Source organism: Engystomops pustulosus, chromosome 3 (genome assembly GCF_040894005.1).
Source record: "Engystomops pustulosus chromosome 3, aEngPut4.maternal, whole genome shotgun sequence".
Taxonomy (NCBI): domain Eukaryota; kingdom Metazoa; phylum Chordata; class Amphibia; order Anura; family Leptodactylidae; genus Engystomops; species Engystomops pustulosus.
Genome location: NC_092413.1, coordinates 70,602,919 through 70,619,159, shown reverse-complemented (window position 1 = coordinate 70,619,159; position 16,241 = coordinate 70,602,919). Strand labels below are relative to the sequence as shown.

At 43.3% G+C, this 16,241-nt stretch overlaps 1 protein-coding gene across 6 annotated transcripts in view; it reads left to right on the top strand.

Moving 5' to 3' along the window:
* The window catches only part of WDR27 (WD repeat domain 27), a 314,696-nt gene that overhangs the window by 293,913 nt on the left and 4,542 nt on the right, over window positions 1-16,241 (top strand). For 2 of the 6 annotated variants that reach the window (XR_011854090.1, XR_011854089.1), the window contains exon 25: window positions 9,987-10,086. The exons of 3 other annotated variants lie outside the window; for them this stretch is intronic. The gene's annotated coding sequence lies outside the window, so the exon portion shown is untranslated. Of the gene's footprint in view, window positions 1-9,002; window positions 9,117-9,986; window positions 10,087-16,241 lie in introns of all 6 variants that reach the window. One more of the 6 variants, XR_011854092.1, reaches the window with a different exon arrangement.

The window sequence follows — 16,241 nt, the reverse complement described above, 5'->3', positions numbered from 1 at the left end:
GCTTATATTTTATTGAACCATTTCAATATGAATTATACTTATTCCTAGAATACCCCTTTAAACTTGCATAGTCAAGTTTTTACAACAGGATTTAATTAAAGTATTGTGACTTTCTGTTCAGGCACAAGTTTTGTCGCAAAGTGACTCCATGGTCTACGTGTGGCGACTTTTTATGGAAACAACCCCTACAGTATAAGAACACTGCCAGCAGAATTATCAAGGGCCAAAAGCCACTTTAATAAATCTGAGGGCAGCAGACCTCCAAAGACAGACATAGCATCTTCTCAAGGAGACAGCATAATGACATATTTCCTGTACTGTCTTGTAACGTGGCATTTGTTCTTGTCACATGAGATTTTCAAAAATGTTCCCTGTAAAATATTTAAATTCTGAAAAAATGCTTTTCTGAAACTTTTTATTTACTAATGCGGAAACATTGAGACGGTGCTTTTGATTCCTGTTACCAAGTCATATATAAACAGACTAAAAAGAAACAGGTTCTGAAAAGAATCTAGATGTACTCTATGCATAAACATTAATAACAACTTTTCATTCCATCACAATGCCAACTTTCCATACAAACCTAAAAACTTTTCTTTTACGCATGCTTCTTATTTAATGGTGTAAACTTGATTTTTAAATGTCAAGTGATACGACATTGTATTGGAGTTCATTGGAGTGTATTTAGTTTACCAATAGTAGTTTCAATAACATTGATAAAGGTGATTTGCTTTTTGGAAAGTGTCTCTGCCAATACTAGATGTGACCTTTTAGTTTTCCATGAAGCTATTGCCGAATACAGACAGTCCCAAGGGTATGTACAAGATTCTTTAGGTTCGTACTTTAAATGGTATTCAGGGTATATGAAATAAAAGCCCATAATGCTATAAATAAATGAATACAACAAAACTCAGTTGCATCTCAAAATGGAGCTTAAATAGTTTGCTTTTTAAAAATAACACATTTTTATGGGTTTTCTAAAGAGTAGTCTCCAAGATGACCGCCAACTACAACTCCCAGTAACAGCTCTTCCCTTTTAGGCTCTGTTTCTAGTGATGGTAACAGACTGTCCTGCTTATGCAGTAATCATGTGCAACTGCCATCACTGTACATTACATCACCAAAGTAACGTACTGAATGGACTGCCAGCAAGCACATAGTGATGATCACATGACCTGCCCAGGCATGTGCACAGATTTGCTTTGGTTTAGTGTCATTCTTTGTGTTCTTTAGCCCAAACAAGTCTCTTCTGATTGTTGCCTGCCCTTTGCAGTGGTTTCCTAGCAGCTATTTTACCATGAAGACCTTCTGCACACAGTCTTCTCTTAACAGTTGTTGTAGAGATGTGTCTGCTGCTAGAACTCTGTGTAGCATTGACCTGGTTTCTAATTTGTGCTGCTGTTAACCTGCAATTTTTAAGGCTGGTGACTCGGATGAACTTATCCTTTGCAGCAGAGGTGACTCTTGGTCTTACTTTCCTGGGGCAGTCCACATGTGAGACAGTTTCTTTGTAGCGCTTGATTTTTGTAACTGTACTCATTGTTTATAAACATGGGGAGAGAAAAAAACTGGACCGCACAGCCACACATCAAACAATGATCTACTGCCGCTAGGCTACTTTATATAACGAACTCGAGGTTCTTAATCACATTTTGATCAAATTGTATGAGCCCACTAACCACTTCACAGTGAGCTTGCTGTAGTGGGTCCCCTTGCTATTGTGTGCAGCATCACATGGCATCCACTGCAGCACAGCACCGGCAGGGGCCAGAACCCAGTTGCCCCCCAGCACCCATACTGGCAGGCATAGCCCCCATGGCTCCGGGGACCCAGAGATCACCATGAAGTGGTTAGTGTGCTTATGCAATTTGATCAAAATGTAACTAAGAACCTCAAGTTCGTTATATAATGTAGATCATTGTGTGATGTGTGGATGTGCGGTCCAGTTCTTTTTCTCTCCCGATGTTGTACCCATTGTTTATGTTGGCTCTGCCCATCACAGGGTTTGTGAAATAGTGACCTGCAGTTTCCCACCCAGTGCTCACTACTAAGTACCCCAGGCAGTGAGAGTGACAGCATTCTGGCAAGCTGTCAATCAAAAGAAGGGAGAGTGGTTCACTGGCAGCTTGGAGAAACCATGACTCTTTGCTTCAGAATTGACTCTTATATTCTTTCATTTGCATATCAGCGGAAATTAAGCTACAGTGTCTCAGTGGCAGATAATTTTAGGCGATATGGGCAGGACTTTTAACCCTTTTCCAGCAGGTATTACTGGTGTAAGGGGTAAGATTCTGGTGACAGGTTTTCTTTAACTTTGCGGGTCATTTATCTTTGCGGATCACATGTTTGTGACTATGTATTGCAAAAATTAGCAAAATGTTCACTTGACGAGCAACAGGGCTTTTGAAGTCAGAGTCAGTGACTCGGAGTCTTTATAAAATAAACTAACTCCACAAATATATAATAAATTAGAAAAATTATGAAGTTTCCTTTAAATGTCTGTTCTATTCCTCATCTAAGGATTTAGGCCAGATGGAAACAGTTACTGGTCCAAGGGATATAACCAGCACCCTAGATTCACCAAAACCACAGCACAGTACAAAATTCCAACCTAGAAATAAAATATCATAAAACTGCAATAAATACCACCCCAGCAATAAAATTAAGAGCACACAATAATAGAGGAGACCCCAGAACAGACACAACAGCTGGCATCAGTAAAGCTGACAAGTACTTATTTACAGGAGCAGTACATACAGTACTTCTTATATTTACTAACAGGGCCGGATAATACAGTCCCTCCGGTAATACATATAAAGTGGAGGGAAAAAGGCATTTAGTCAGCCACCAATTGTGCAAATTCTCCCACTTTAAAAGATGAGAGAGGGCTGTAATTAACATCATAGGTATACCTCAACTATGAGAGACAAAATGTTAAAGCAAATCCAGAAAATCACATTGTCTTATTTTTAAAGAATTTATTTGCAAATTAAGGTGGAATATAAGTATTTGGTCACCTTTAAACAAGCAAGATTTCCATCTCTCACCAGTAAATTCAACTTTAAGTAGCTCCTCTATCCGCCACTCTTTACCTGTAGTATTGGCAATTCTTTGAACTTGTTATCATTATACAAGGGTTTTGCAGCCAGATCTTGTTCCACTGAGCTCAGCAGATTTTTGTGCGTGAATGCACCCACCCCTGTGAAAACACTATAAAGTGGGGATTCATCACACATATTTATAAAGCCCTCAATAATACATATTTAACCATATTTACACATTTCTTTTTGCTATTCTTCCCCTTTCATACCTTTTCCCCTGTGGATCATGATTACAAAGTATGGATTCAATTTGGCCACATGATTGTTATTATTATTATTAGCTCCATATCCTACTAGATTGAATATTACAATACCTTGTATTTAAAAGATAAAACTAATATAAAGCAATAGCATAATCTTTAACATTTCATAGGTTACTGTGGTGACATAACTTCTCTGCCATGTATGTATAAACTTTGAAGAAAACCTTTGTTACAGTGTTTCCTAATAAACCATGAAAATACATTGTTCTATTGAAGACATGAATCCATTTTACATAAAGTTATACAGGGTAGTTTCTAAATTAAGATGTATTATAGGTAAATTAAATGATATCATAGGGTTTGAGCCATGATTCTTTTACTAAAGAATATCCAAGGCCATTCAGTGAACAGCTATGGAAACAAATGTGTGGCCAGTTGAGAAGAGGGACTAGTTCCTATTAGGCTCCATCACGCTTACTGCATGATTACCACATGGAGGGAAAGGCTTTGTGCTTTCTTTCCCTTGGTATTTTGTTTTAACATGGTTTTTATTGGTTTCCACAGGGAAGCATTTTTTATTTCTTTAAAGAGCAAAAAATGGATGTCCCAGCTCAAAAGAGTGAATGAAAACATACAAAATCTTAATGTAGGGAACTGAGTCTGCAATATGCAAATAGAGTAAATATAAATTTATGCCATCATGTCATGATTATGATGCAGACTAGAGGTATCCAGAGGGAAGAACAGGGCAACCTTCACAAGACAGGCTAACAACATGTACATAATCCTTTGAAATAAAGCAGTAAAACAGAAACTATACATAGAAAACAAACCTTGGGTCTTTCTCTACTCACGTTCTCACATAAATTCATGCTCTCGTCACCAAAACCAAACAACATTCTTTCCCCCCTCCTGTAGTACCGTATTGCAGATTGCCTAGTAGGGACGAACTCCGCGTGTCCCACACTCTCTCTAATTTATTGGTAGTGGCCAATAATAAACTACTCAGTCCCAACAATAAACTACTCAGACGGTCATGTATCATTATCCATTGAGTTGTGGGATATGGACAGAAGGTGACTTTAAGGCTCTTGCTATTGTACTCCTTCCTGATAATAGGATGTACTGAATCAGTTTGCTCTATACTTGAGACTTTTTAGGTTCAGAGGATTTGGTGACAATTAAGACATCTTATCAAGGTGGCAGAAAATGCAAAAATATCAGGAACCACAAACCACCTCATTAAAAGAGACCAACAAAAAACGGTCACAATTTATATAACAATACAGCACCTGAATCATGTGTAGTGACAAATAAAATGTATCTGGGGGACAGCCCTTTTTTTCTTCCATCATCTCCACTCATGATAAAACAATTCAGTGACATTGCGTTCCCAAAATACAATTACCTCAAAAACAGTAAACCAACGGCGAACTATAATTTCAACTGCACAACCACCTTAGTTTCTTAGGCACACAGACCGCTTAGGTACAGCTCAGGGACCGTGAGAAATGGGGGTGCAGTGGCAGGTAATGGAACAATGTTCATATGAACAGACCTCTTACAACCTGGTCATTAATATATCATCTAAAACACCTTCACATCACAAAATTTCACTATTACAGAAAGGTCTGTCCTTCATACCTACACCGTGATAAGTTTTTATGGATCAAAGATGTGAACCTCTTTGCTCGCAAGTTGGTTCTATATAAGTTGCATAAAGAGGAAGAAACTGAGAAGTAAAGAATGAAACAAAGGAAAACGCAGGCTGTGGAAGCTCCAAGGGCGCTAGAAGAGAAGTCCTAGCACTACAGCTCTCCAAATATTCAGACTTTTGTATAACTGGTCTCAAAAGATGTTTAAGGCTTGAAGATGTTCAAGAAGAAACTGTATTTCAGTATAACTCAAAATGAATTCACTGCATTGGATATGTTATGGTCAGATAAGGAATTGACGGTGAAACCTTCTGATAAAGGAGGCAACACCATGGTGATGGAAACTAACAATCTGGAAGATATGATGCTAAGATTACTATCTGATATAAATATCCTTTCCACTGACCCCACACTAATTTATGTTGGGAAACTTGAGGGACTCTTCATTGAAGCGGAAAATGCTAACTTATTGAGTGAGGATAAATATAAAGTCTTGTTTAATGCTTACCCTACCATAGCTAACTACTATGCACTAACGAAGGTGCATAAAAAACATGTTCTGATACCAGGTAGACTGATAGTTTCTTTTTATGTTGAAACTATTATGATTTGTCCACACTAGGAATTTTCTTTCTTTTTGATGGTTCCATCTACCACCAAGCTAGAGGTACCATTATAGGGGCAACTTGTGCAACCTCCTCTGATACATTAAACACATTTTTACTGGGGGAGGTATATTGATGATGTCCTGATTTACTGGGGCGTTGACTAACCTCTTTTTTAGGAAGTTGTGGAAGCCCTTAATCATTGTGAAATCGGAATGAAGTTTATGCCTTAAATTCATGAAACACAAATTAACTTCTTGGATATCAAAATTGTTATCGACTTGGAGGGACATATAAGAACTTTATATGGAACTTTATGAACTTTATTGGAAACCCATCTGTTCTAATAACTTACTGTATTGGAAAAGTTCACATCCCCAGGCTTTGAAGTCATGTATTTCTATGAGACAACATTTAATAGCTCAAAGCTTTTTCAGATGAAGAATTTTTCAAGAAAAAGGGTGATAACCTCTACAGTGGATAGCGGAATCCGCCTTACCCTAAGAAGTGCCTTTACAGAGCAAAAAGCACTGAGAGATCTACTCTTTTTTTTGGCATAGACATCAACAAGCGTCACAATAAGTAATCAGGTGCATTGGTACCTATGATACGTATGCTGATACCATCTATAAGATTCTTCATCTATATTGGCCTATGCTTACCTCTGATCCAGATATTAACGAAGGTCTTACTGGTAAACCATCACTCACATACCGAAGGGGATGGAATTTGTTTGATTATCTTATTCATCTTGTCATTTTCGTGGCACATCTCTGACTGAGAATAGGCCCAGGTTGACAATTATGGACTCCTCATTTTCCAAAGAAGCAAGACTTTTGGGAATCCTGCAAAACTTGAATCTTTTACCATCAAACATTTTCTGAATTGCAAGAGTACAAGGGTTACGTATGTGGCACAGTGTGCATGCCCATGTATACAGTATACATGGGGAAAACTATAAGACAATATACAAGAAGAATCTTAAGTCACTTGAGTTCGATTATCACCAACAAAAATAATCCTATCTCTAAATATATCAGATTACACCATGATAGATAGACCGCAGCACTTTTGGTGGATAGATCAGGTTAACCCTTTCAGGACCTGGCCCTTTTTTGTTTTTTCATTTTCATTTTTTACTCCCCATGATCAAAAATCCATAACTTTTTTATTTTTCCATGTACAGAGCTGTGTGACAGCTTATTTTCTGCGTAACAAATTGCACTTCATAGAGATGGTATTGAATATTCCATGCCGTGTACTAGGAAGCGGGAAAAAAATTCCAAATGCAGTGAAATTGGTAAAAAAACGCATTTGTGGCGTCTTCTTGTGGGCTTGGATCTTACGGATTTCACTGTGCGCCCCAAATGACATGTCTACTTTATTCTTTGGGTCAGTGCGATTACGGGGATACCAAATTTGTATAGGTTTTATAATATTTTCATACATTTAAAAAAATTAAAACCTCCTGTACAAAATTTTTTTTGGGGATTTTGCCATCTTCTGGCGCTAATAACTTTTTTATACTTTGGTGTACTGAGCTGTGGGTGGTTTACAATGTTATCAAATTTAGGACTGTATGACCTTGTGATCACTTTTTATAGAATTTTTAAATTTTTTTAAATGACAAAAAAAGTGCCATTTTCGACTTTGGGCGCGATTTTCCGTTACGGGATTAAACGCAGTGAAAAACCGTTATCATATTTTGATAGATCGGGCATTTTCGGACGCGGCGATACCTAATGTGTTTATGATTTTTACTGTTTATTTATATTTATATCAGTTCTAGGGAAAGGGGGGTGATTTGAGTTTTTAGGGTTTTTTATTATAATTTTTTTTTTTTTTAAATTTCAGACTCCCTAGGGTACTTTAACCCTAGGGTGTCTGCACGATCCTATCATATACTGCCATACTACAGTATGGCAGTATATGGGGATTTTACTACTCATACATTACAATGTGCTGATAGCACATTGTAATGCATGGGTTAACCCGAAGTAGCCTCGGGTCTTCGTGAGACCCGAGGTTACCAATGCGACGGATCGCCGCTCCCCGATGATGTCACGGGGAGCGTCGACCTTCGAAAAGATGGCGGCGCCCACGCGCCGCCATCCTTTTGAAGCCGCCGGCAGCATTGCCAGCGGCGATCGAGGTGAAAACACCCGCGATCGGTGCTAGCACTGATCGCGGGTGTTACCGGTAAGCCTTTGCTGCAATATGCAGCAAAGACTTACCAGCTATAGAGAGGGCCCATGCGCCCGCGGCCGACCCGTGACGTGCTATTACGGGTTAAAGCAGGACCGCTTAATTTATTGTTATTTATTATTCTTATTGTTATTCTGACATGACCTAGATGTGTTACTGATTGATATGGACTAGGATATCAAAATGGCCCATGCGACACAATTGTGGTGCAGGCACTTCTTAAATACCTGTGCAAGGAGTTTGCACCTAAAAGAACATGCAGTGTCCAACAGAAAACTGGCGCATGGTTCTTAGTAAAAGTGCCCCAAAATCCCACACATCAAACCAAAAATATAACACTATTGACCATGCGCACCATGTGTAGTAAAAAGTCCACTCCTGTCCACATTGCCTGAAACAAAGTTTGTCACTTGAACATCCCATATGAAAAAGTTTTGTTGGGACCATATAGCACTTTATAAGCACTTTATAACGAGTCTCCACCACAGAAGTATTGACCCAAAGAAAATACAATCTTCCTCCAATCTGACAGTTTAAAGGGGTATTCTCATCTGGGCACTCACATTCAGTTTCATTAATCTTCCAGATGTAAACATTTCTTCAATTAGATGTTATTAAAAAAATGTTCCTGTGTGAAGATAATTTCTCATAAATGTAGCCATGTTGTCCCTTAGAAACGAGATGGCTTCCTCAGATACGGCCACCTCTGCTGGAGGGATTGCACAAAGAAACAAAAGGTTATTGTATATAAAATGTCCAGGAGTTACTACATGTCGCATGGCCGTCCTGTGGTAATGATTGCTGAATCCTGGTGGTCCGGCAGGACTCTATAGCGCAAGTCTGGCCAACGCTGCCAGAGTATGACGTGGTCGTATCCGAGCAAGCTATCTGGTTTCTAAGAGACAACATGACTACATTTATGAGAAATTATCTTCACACAGGAACATTTTTTTAATTAACATCCAATTGAAGAAATGTTTACAGATGGCAAATTAATTTAATTAAATGTAAATGCCCAGATGGGAATACCCCTTTAAGTTCCATCCTAATGTCTCCCTTCCAATGAGTCATTTGAAACAATTTTCTGTCAGGATCAGTCAAGTGAGAGTAGAAAAGGGAGATTTTGCCACCATCAAAGCCGATCTAAATGAATATTCAAGAGTTGTCAGTGTTGTGATATCACCATGTTTAGCTTTCCAGGCCAATAAAAAACAATTCCTCTGATTTCTGTAGCCCTAGAGGAAACTCTGGATTGCAACAGATTGTGGCTTTGGATCTATGTGGAGACCTCAGGGAATGTCTCTTCAGAATAAAATCACATAAAGAGAAAATTATGAGAGTCCGGAGGTAAGATGGGGGTCTCTATTGAGGCTTTAACCATATATCAGACTTAGTCTGAACCATATCTGAACCCATTGTCGTTAATATGGACAAATTAGTATTTAGAAGCCATATTATCTAGACATGCAGCATAGAAATATTTAAGTTGATGATAAACTGGAAATCCAACCAATATGCCTGGGGTGAATAATGTCTTCCTCTGGATTCTAGGGAGTTTACCATTCCAAATAATTTAGACTGTAAAGTTTTAACATCTTTGTTGTCAAATTTATTGGGCAGAGCCCTAAATAGGAGGAGCAATCAGGGCAGTAAAACACTGCCTCTCTACCCATCCATGAGAGTGGTTACAGATATCTGATTCCAGCTTGTGTTCTTTTATTGGATGAGAAATTATTGTGAATTGAAGCCTCATCATACCTGTTGAATGTTACAAACAGGAAGACTTCATCTGCTCTGTTTGCATATATTTTCTCTCTACTAAGTTTGGTTTTCTTGTCTTTTGGTCTTGCTGATCTCTTGAAAGATCCAGTAAAGTTTAGGTAATTTGCTGCCTGTTTAACCCATTCCCACTTCAGCTTTTATATTTGTACATTTCCAATTAGAATTTGAGTATAAGGGCTTGCAGTATGAGAACATTTCCTATTATCAGCATTTAAATTGCCATTCTACTGGAAAGATGGAAAAATCTAAAATGGTGTGGGATTTGCTTTTATGGCTTTTTCTGCACAGTCCAATTGACACATTGACACATTCCTTTTCCTAATTTAAATCTTTTGGGGAAAAAATGTGTTTTGTATCGCTACATGCTAACATCGCTTACATTTTTATAGGGCTTTGTGAAGAGTCATTTTATGTTAAACAAGCTGTCTCTTTCAGAGAAATGTCCTGACCTTTTTATATAACTTTTATGGGTGAAGAAATGGCGGAATATTCCTGACACCTTTCACCTAATGACGTCAGTACCAGTATATGACAAGTATGTTAAATGTTAGAAATAGGCACAAATATTGTGCCTTATTCGTACCTTGCAGTTATGTGCCTATATAATATATTTATTGTATTCACACAGCCACAGAATTCTTGAAGTAAGGCGGTGCCTAGGCTCGGTGGGTGGTCTAGTTGGGAAATTCTAGAGCAGTGGTTCTCAACCTGTGGGTCATGACCCCGGCAGAAGTCGAACGACCAAAACACAGGGGTTGCCAAAAAGCCATCGGAGCCTTGATTTTATCGCGTTTTGGGTGCAAATACAATATTCCTGTACAGGATTTGGGGTCACCGCAACATGGGGCACTGTATAGCGGGGTCACGGCATTAGAAAGGTTGAGAACCACTGTTCTAGAGGTGTGAGGAACCTGCAGGTATTGTCTTGGTCATCAAGCCCCCCCCCCCCCATCCCCCAGCCTCAGTAAATTAACCTAACTGAGTCAGTTTGTTGACAAAATCAGCATGTGGCCGGGCTTCAAAGACCTATACAGACAAACCGACTCCAGGCATCACCCCCCCCCCTCGCCTCCCAAGTCTCAAACAAAGAGTCATTAAAACTTTCAAATCACCAGGTTGAATAGAGACAGTTATGAAGTTATGGTCCGTCTCACCAGAACACCAAATACATTTTTGGATTGGTTATTCTCCGTAAATCATAACAACCCATTGTTCATGGCTCTAGGATGCTCAGATCCAGAGATATCAATATCTCTGGATAGGACCATAGCAAGTGGGTCAGGTTTGGTGTCAATGCGATCCTGGGATTCAACTGGATCCAATGGTGCCAGAGCCATGACCCCAGGACCTTCCCATGGGGTAGCTGTGGCTTCTCCAGGGCTCTGGATGTAATATCAGGTAGGAGGGACCATTGACCCCTCTTTAGGGTGGACAGAGGTGTGTCCACACCTGATATAATCGGGCACCATTGAAGGGGCCGGCGTCTTTGCCCTGGGGGAAAAAACTAACATCAACCAAGCGCAGGGAGGATCTAAAAGTGTGGACTATCCATCCCCATTAGGCCACACACACACAAAGGTAACTAACTAACCAAACTGCTTAGACTTGTAGTGCTACCCGTGTAATTTGTACTCTGTTTACTGTATATATCTATTGTGTGTACTGTATTGTCTAGTGTGCCCTTAAGGCAATTAAATATAAAATCTAATCTGTGTTGCTCTTTTATCTCGATCACGAATCTTACGTCCGGGTTTCTTATATACATGCTACCGGGTTGGTTCCTCACCCTATATAATCCCGTTACGGACCGGGCTTATATTAAAGGAGAACTGGTGGCAGCATAAGGCTGATAATATTCTGTCTCACTGCGGCTAGTGAGAGGGATCTTATAGCCATTCACGGATTTGATTTAGGGTTGTGCCATATCCGGAAGTTGTGTGGACAACTTTAAATCACTTCCTGCGCCTCCCAGAACCCGTGCGTTCTGGGAGTGTCTGTAAAAGGATACCTGAGTGACCTTACATACCCTTCAGGGGTCCGGAACGTCGCGGTTTCCTTCACATTGGTGGCAAGCGGTGGGATAATCGAGATAATAGTGTTTGATTGTGTAATCCATACTCTCAAATACTAAAGATTGCCAACAGCAGCGTTTGTGTTGGGATCTTAAGACCAATTCAGCATTAGACACAAGCAGAGTACAATTACAGTAAGGTGTGAGGTACATCAAGTTGCAGTTCTTTGTTAGTTACCAACAGCTGTGATAATGGCCGGTAGGAACAAAGGCAGGAAGAATGCTACCAGTGCTGTGGACATTACAGAGGACGATGCAGTACCGCAGTTGGACCAGGAGGAGGTGGGGCGCTATTGTTCAAGGCGAGGGAGAGCTCTGCCCAGACTCCCCAAGGAGCCAGTCGCTAGTGGTCAGTCCCACATTGGACCGCCCACTGCCCGCCCACCCACATGGTCTGATGGGCTCGGCGGCCATCTTTCAAGCTGCCTTGTCCAGTTTACAGGCGGGGAACCATGCTGCATACGAGACCCTCATGGCTGCTGCAGAAAGGCGAGAGCGAGCAGAGGCTACAGAACGGCGGGAGCGAGTGGAAGCAGAGGCCGCAGAAAGGCAACGGGAGCGTGAACACCAGCTGCAGATGCTCCAGCTACAACAGCCTGCTCCTGCTAGTCCAGTGTTGCCAGAGAGCTGCGGACTGAGGACTTTCCCCTTCTGGATAAAGGTACTGACTTGGACACTTTTTTGTTGGCTTTTGAAAAAACTTGCCAACAGTACCATGTGCCTGCGGACCAGTGGGTTCGGTACCTTACCCCTCGTCTCAGAGGGAAGGCCCTGGAGATATTTGGCTATTTGTCCCTGACCTATGAGAATATCAAGCAGGCTCTGGTCCGTCAGTACAACCTGACCCCTGAGACTTACCGGAAGAAGCTCCGGAGTTTGCAGCGGGGGTCTGCTGACAGCTGGACTGATCACATGAGGGCTCTTCTCCGAGCAGTGGACCAGTGGACCTCAGGACTGGGACTTGCCACCTTCCAGCAGCTGAAGGAGCTAATCGCCATCGAGCAGTTTTTGTGGAATTGTCCGGAGGAGTTACAGCAGCACCTTCGTGACCGGAAACCCAAGGATTCTTTGGAAACAGCTGGCCTGGCAGATGAATACAGCAACAACCGGACTCTGGAGACCAGGAGACCTGCTGGTTGGAGAGGGGGTAAGACGAACACCATCCCTGTTACCCCTGCCCCTGCACCCAAGGGGGCACCTGCCCATGCTCCCCTCTTCACATCAGTGGGTGAAAACCATTTGTGTCATTTCTGCAGACAACCAGGACACTTAAAGGCCATGTGTCCACAGCGCCAGAGAGGCCCAGGACCGTCCCTGACACCATCTCCTGTTTTGTTTGTGGGTGGGGGTGGTGGGAGGTCCCCTGATAATTTGCAGCCCGTTACCATAGGCCATGCTAGGGCCATGGGACTGAGAGACACTGGTGCTGGGTTGACCCTTGTACGGCCTGAACTGGTGTCCCCACAGGATTTGATACCTGGGAAAACCCTCGCGGTTTCTGGAATTGGAGGAACAGAACCGGCACTGCCCATTGCCAAGGTGTATTTGGACTGGGGTGCGGGGAGGGGCATGAGGGAGGTGGGCGTGTCACCTGACCTTCCAGTGAGTGTTCTGCTGGGAACAGACTTGGGCCGACTAGTGTCACAGTATGTGACCCCAGAATCATCAGGGACTGATCGCTCAGACAGCAATATGCAGCCGGCCGCTGTAACTGTTATTGAGATTGATTGTTATGACTCTGATGTTGATATTGTCAATGATAATACTGATGTTTGTGACCTACCTACTGCCAGGAATGTGGGAGTGGGTAGGGTCATGGGTCCCACTTTGCCCTTGGGGGAGGGGACCATCCAAGCAGAGGGTCAGGCTACTATGCGGAGTGGCCTGTCATCCTCTGGATACCCGTTGTCCTCTGACACTCCTAGAGTAGGGAGAGACAGGGGGCTAACAGCTGCGGGGGAAAAGCTTGCAGGGGAGGACGGGAAAATACCGGGACTAGAGAAGAGCCCAGGTAAGGACTCTGTGCAGTGCGTATGCCCAACTGGACTGTCTCAGGACAGAGCCCATCCGTCTGCCTTGGCGACTGGGTCAGAGGTGGAGAGGAAGCAGACGCTACCTGCGGTCACAGCGACCATCGCCGCTGGGACACGCAGTCGGAGTGTTGTAGCCCCTCGGGGGCTCGCCGACTTCCTCCCTTCTAATCAAGTGGCTGCCAGGTCAGATGGAGGCCAGGGGACAGATCCGGGGGAACTGGCAGAAGACGTGGGGGTTTCTTCTACTCTCACATCGAGTCAGTGGTCTCAGGAAGGAGGGCCTGTCAGCGAGGACGGGAAAGTGCCGGGAGAGGTAGGTCTTCACGGCAAGGACTCGCTACATGGCCCATCCCCAACTGGACTGGAATGTCACAGCACCAGGTCAGTCTGTCTGCCTTGGAGACTGGTTTGGAAGCTGAGAGGAAGCAGACACTACCTGTGGTCACGGCGACCATCGCCGCGGTGACGTGCAGGCGTAGTGTCGAGGCCCTTTGGGGGTCCACTGCCTTCCTCCCTTCTGACCAATTGGCTGCCAAGTCAGACAGAGGCCAGGAGATCGATCCTGGGAAACCAGCAGTAGATGGGGCAGTTGCACCAATTCTTGCCACGTCCAGCCAGGAGTTTCCGGCAGCGGTAGATGCTGACGCTTGCCTGAAAATTAAGGAGAAGCAGGTGGTAGAGTCTCCCTTGGACTCCGACTCCAAGCAGGTCTGGGACCAAGGGCGACTGTACCAGAGGACAATTCAGCAGGGTACACCAGCGGTATGGCCCAGTGACCCACAGGCAATGGTACTATGTCCAGTTTGGGCAGAGGAACCCATTGCGGATGTAGAGGCTTGCCAGCAGCCCCGGGCGGACCAAAGGTCCCAGCTGCGGGCAACCCTTCACCCCTTCCGGGAGTTGCTCAGCAACCAACCTGGAAGGAACCCGTTGGCAGTCCATCACATGGACCCAGGGGACCAAACCCATCCCAGTTTTCAGCATACCGGGTCCCTCCTGAGGTGCAACAGCGCCACAGCTGGGTGACTGACGTGATGCTGAAGCTGGGTATCTCTCAGGCATAGAGAGGTAGTGAGTGGGCGCACGGGGAAACACAAAGGTATTACCCCTTAGCGCCCTCTTTAGGAGGGAGGTGTGAGGAACCTGCAGGTATTGTCTTGGTCATCAAGCCCCCCCCCCCATCCCCCAGCCTCAGTAAATTAACCTGAGTCAGTTTGTTGACAAAACCAGCATGTGGCCGGGCTTCAAAGACCTATACAGACAAACCGACTCCAGGCATCACCCCCCCTCGCCTCCCAAGTCTCAAACAAAGAGTCATTAAAACTTTCAAATCACCAGGTTGAATAGAGACAGTTATGAAGTTATGGTCCGTCTCACCAGAACACCAAATACATTTTTGGATTGGTTATTCTCCGTAAATCATAACAACCAATTGTTCATGGCTCTAGGATGCTCAGATCCAGAGATATCAATATCTCTGGATAGGACCATAGCAAGTGGGTCAGGTTTGGTGTCAATGCGATCCTGGGATTCAACTGGATCCAATGGTGCCAGAGCCATGACCCCAGGACCTTCCCATGGGGTGGCTGTGGCTTCTCCAGGGCTCTGGATGTAATATCAGGTAGGAGGGACCATTGACCCCTCTTTAGGGTGGACAGAGGTGTGTCCACACCTGATATAATCGGGCACCATTGAAGGGGCCGGCGTCTTTGCCCTGGGGGAAAAAACTAACATCAACCAAGCGCAGGGAGGATCTAAAAGTGTGGACTATCCATCCCCATTAGGCCACACACACACAAAGGTAACTAACTAACCAAACTGCTTAGACTTGTAGTGCTACCCGTGTAATTTGTACTCTGTTTACTGTATATACTGTATATACTGGCGTATAAGACTACTTTTTAACCACTTAAAATAATGGCTACAGTGGGGGGTCGTCTTATACGCCGGATATACGGGGGCCGCACTGTGTGAGGTGTTTTTTTTCCCCGGTCAGCGCGCAGAGAGCCGCTTCCTGGGACCGCCCTTAATATAAAATCTAATCTGTGTTGCTCTTTTATCTCGATCACGAATCTTACATCCGGGTTTCTCACTTATATACATGCTACCGGGTTGGTTCCTCACCCTATATAATCCCGTTACGGACCGGGCTTATATTAAAGGAGAACTGGTGGCAGCATAAGGCTGATAATATTCTGTCTCACTGCGGCTAGTGAGAGGGATCTTATAGCCATTCACGGATTTGATTTAGGGTTGTGCCATATCCGGAAGTTGTGTGAACAACTTTAAATCACTTCCTGCGCCTCCCAGAACCTGTGCGTTCTGGGAGTGTCTGTAAAAGGATATCTGAGTGACCTTACGTACCCTTCAGGGGTCCGGAACATCGCGGTTTCCTTCACAAGAGGATTATACCTTTTCAGCTGATTGACCTATAATAGTCCAATATCAACACTATGTAGTATAAGAAAGGAAGAGTATGACCGGCACTCAAAATTGCCTTAAAACTCAAGGCTTTATTCCATATCCATTAAAAACAGGGTGTTACATTGCAGATGGCAGACGACCTACGCGTTTCGAACGTAGATA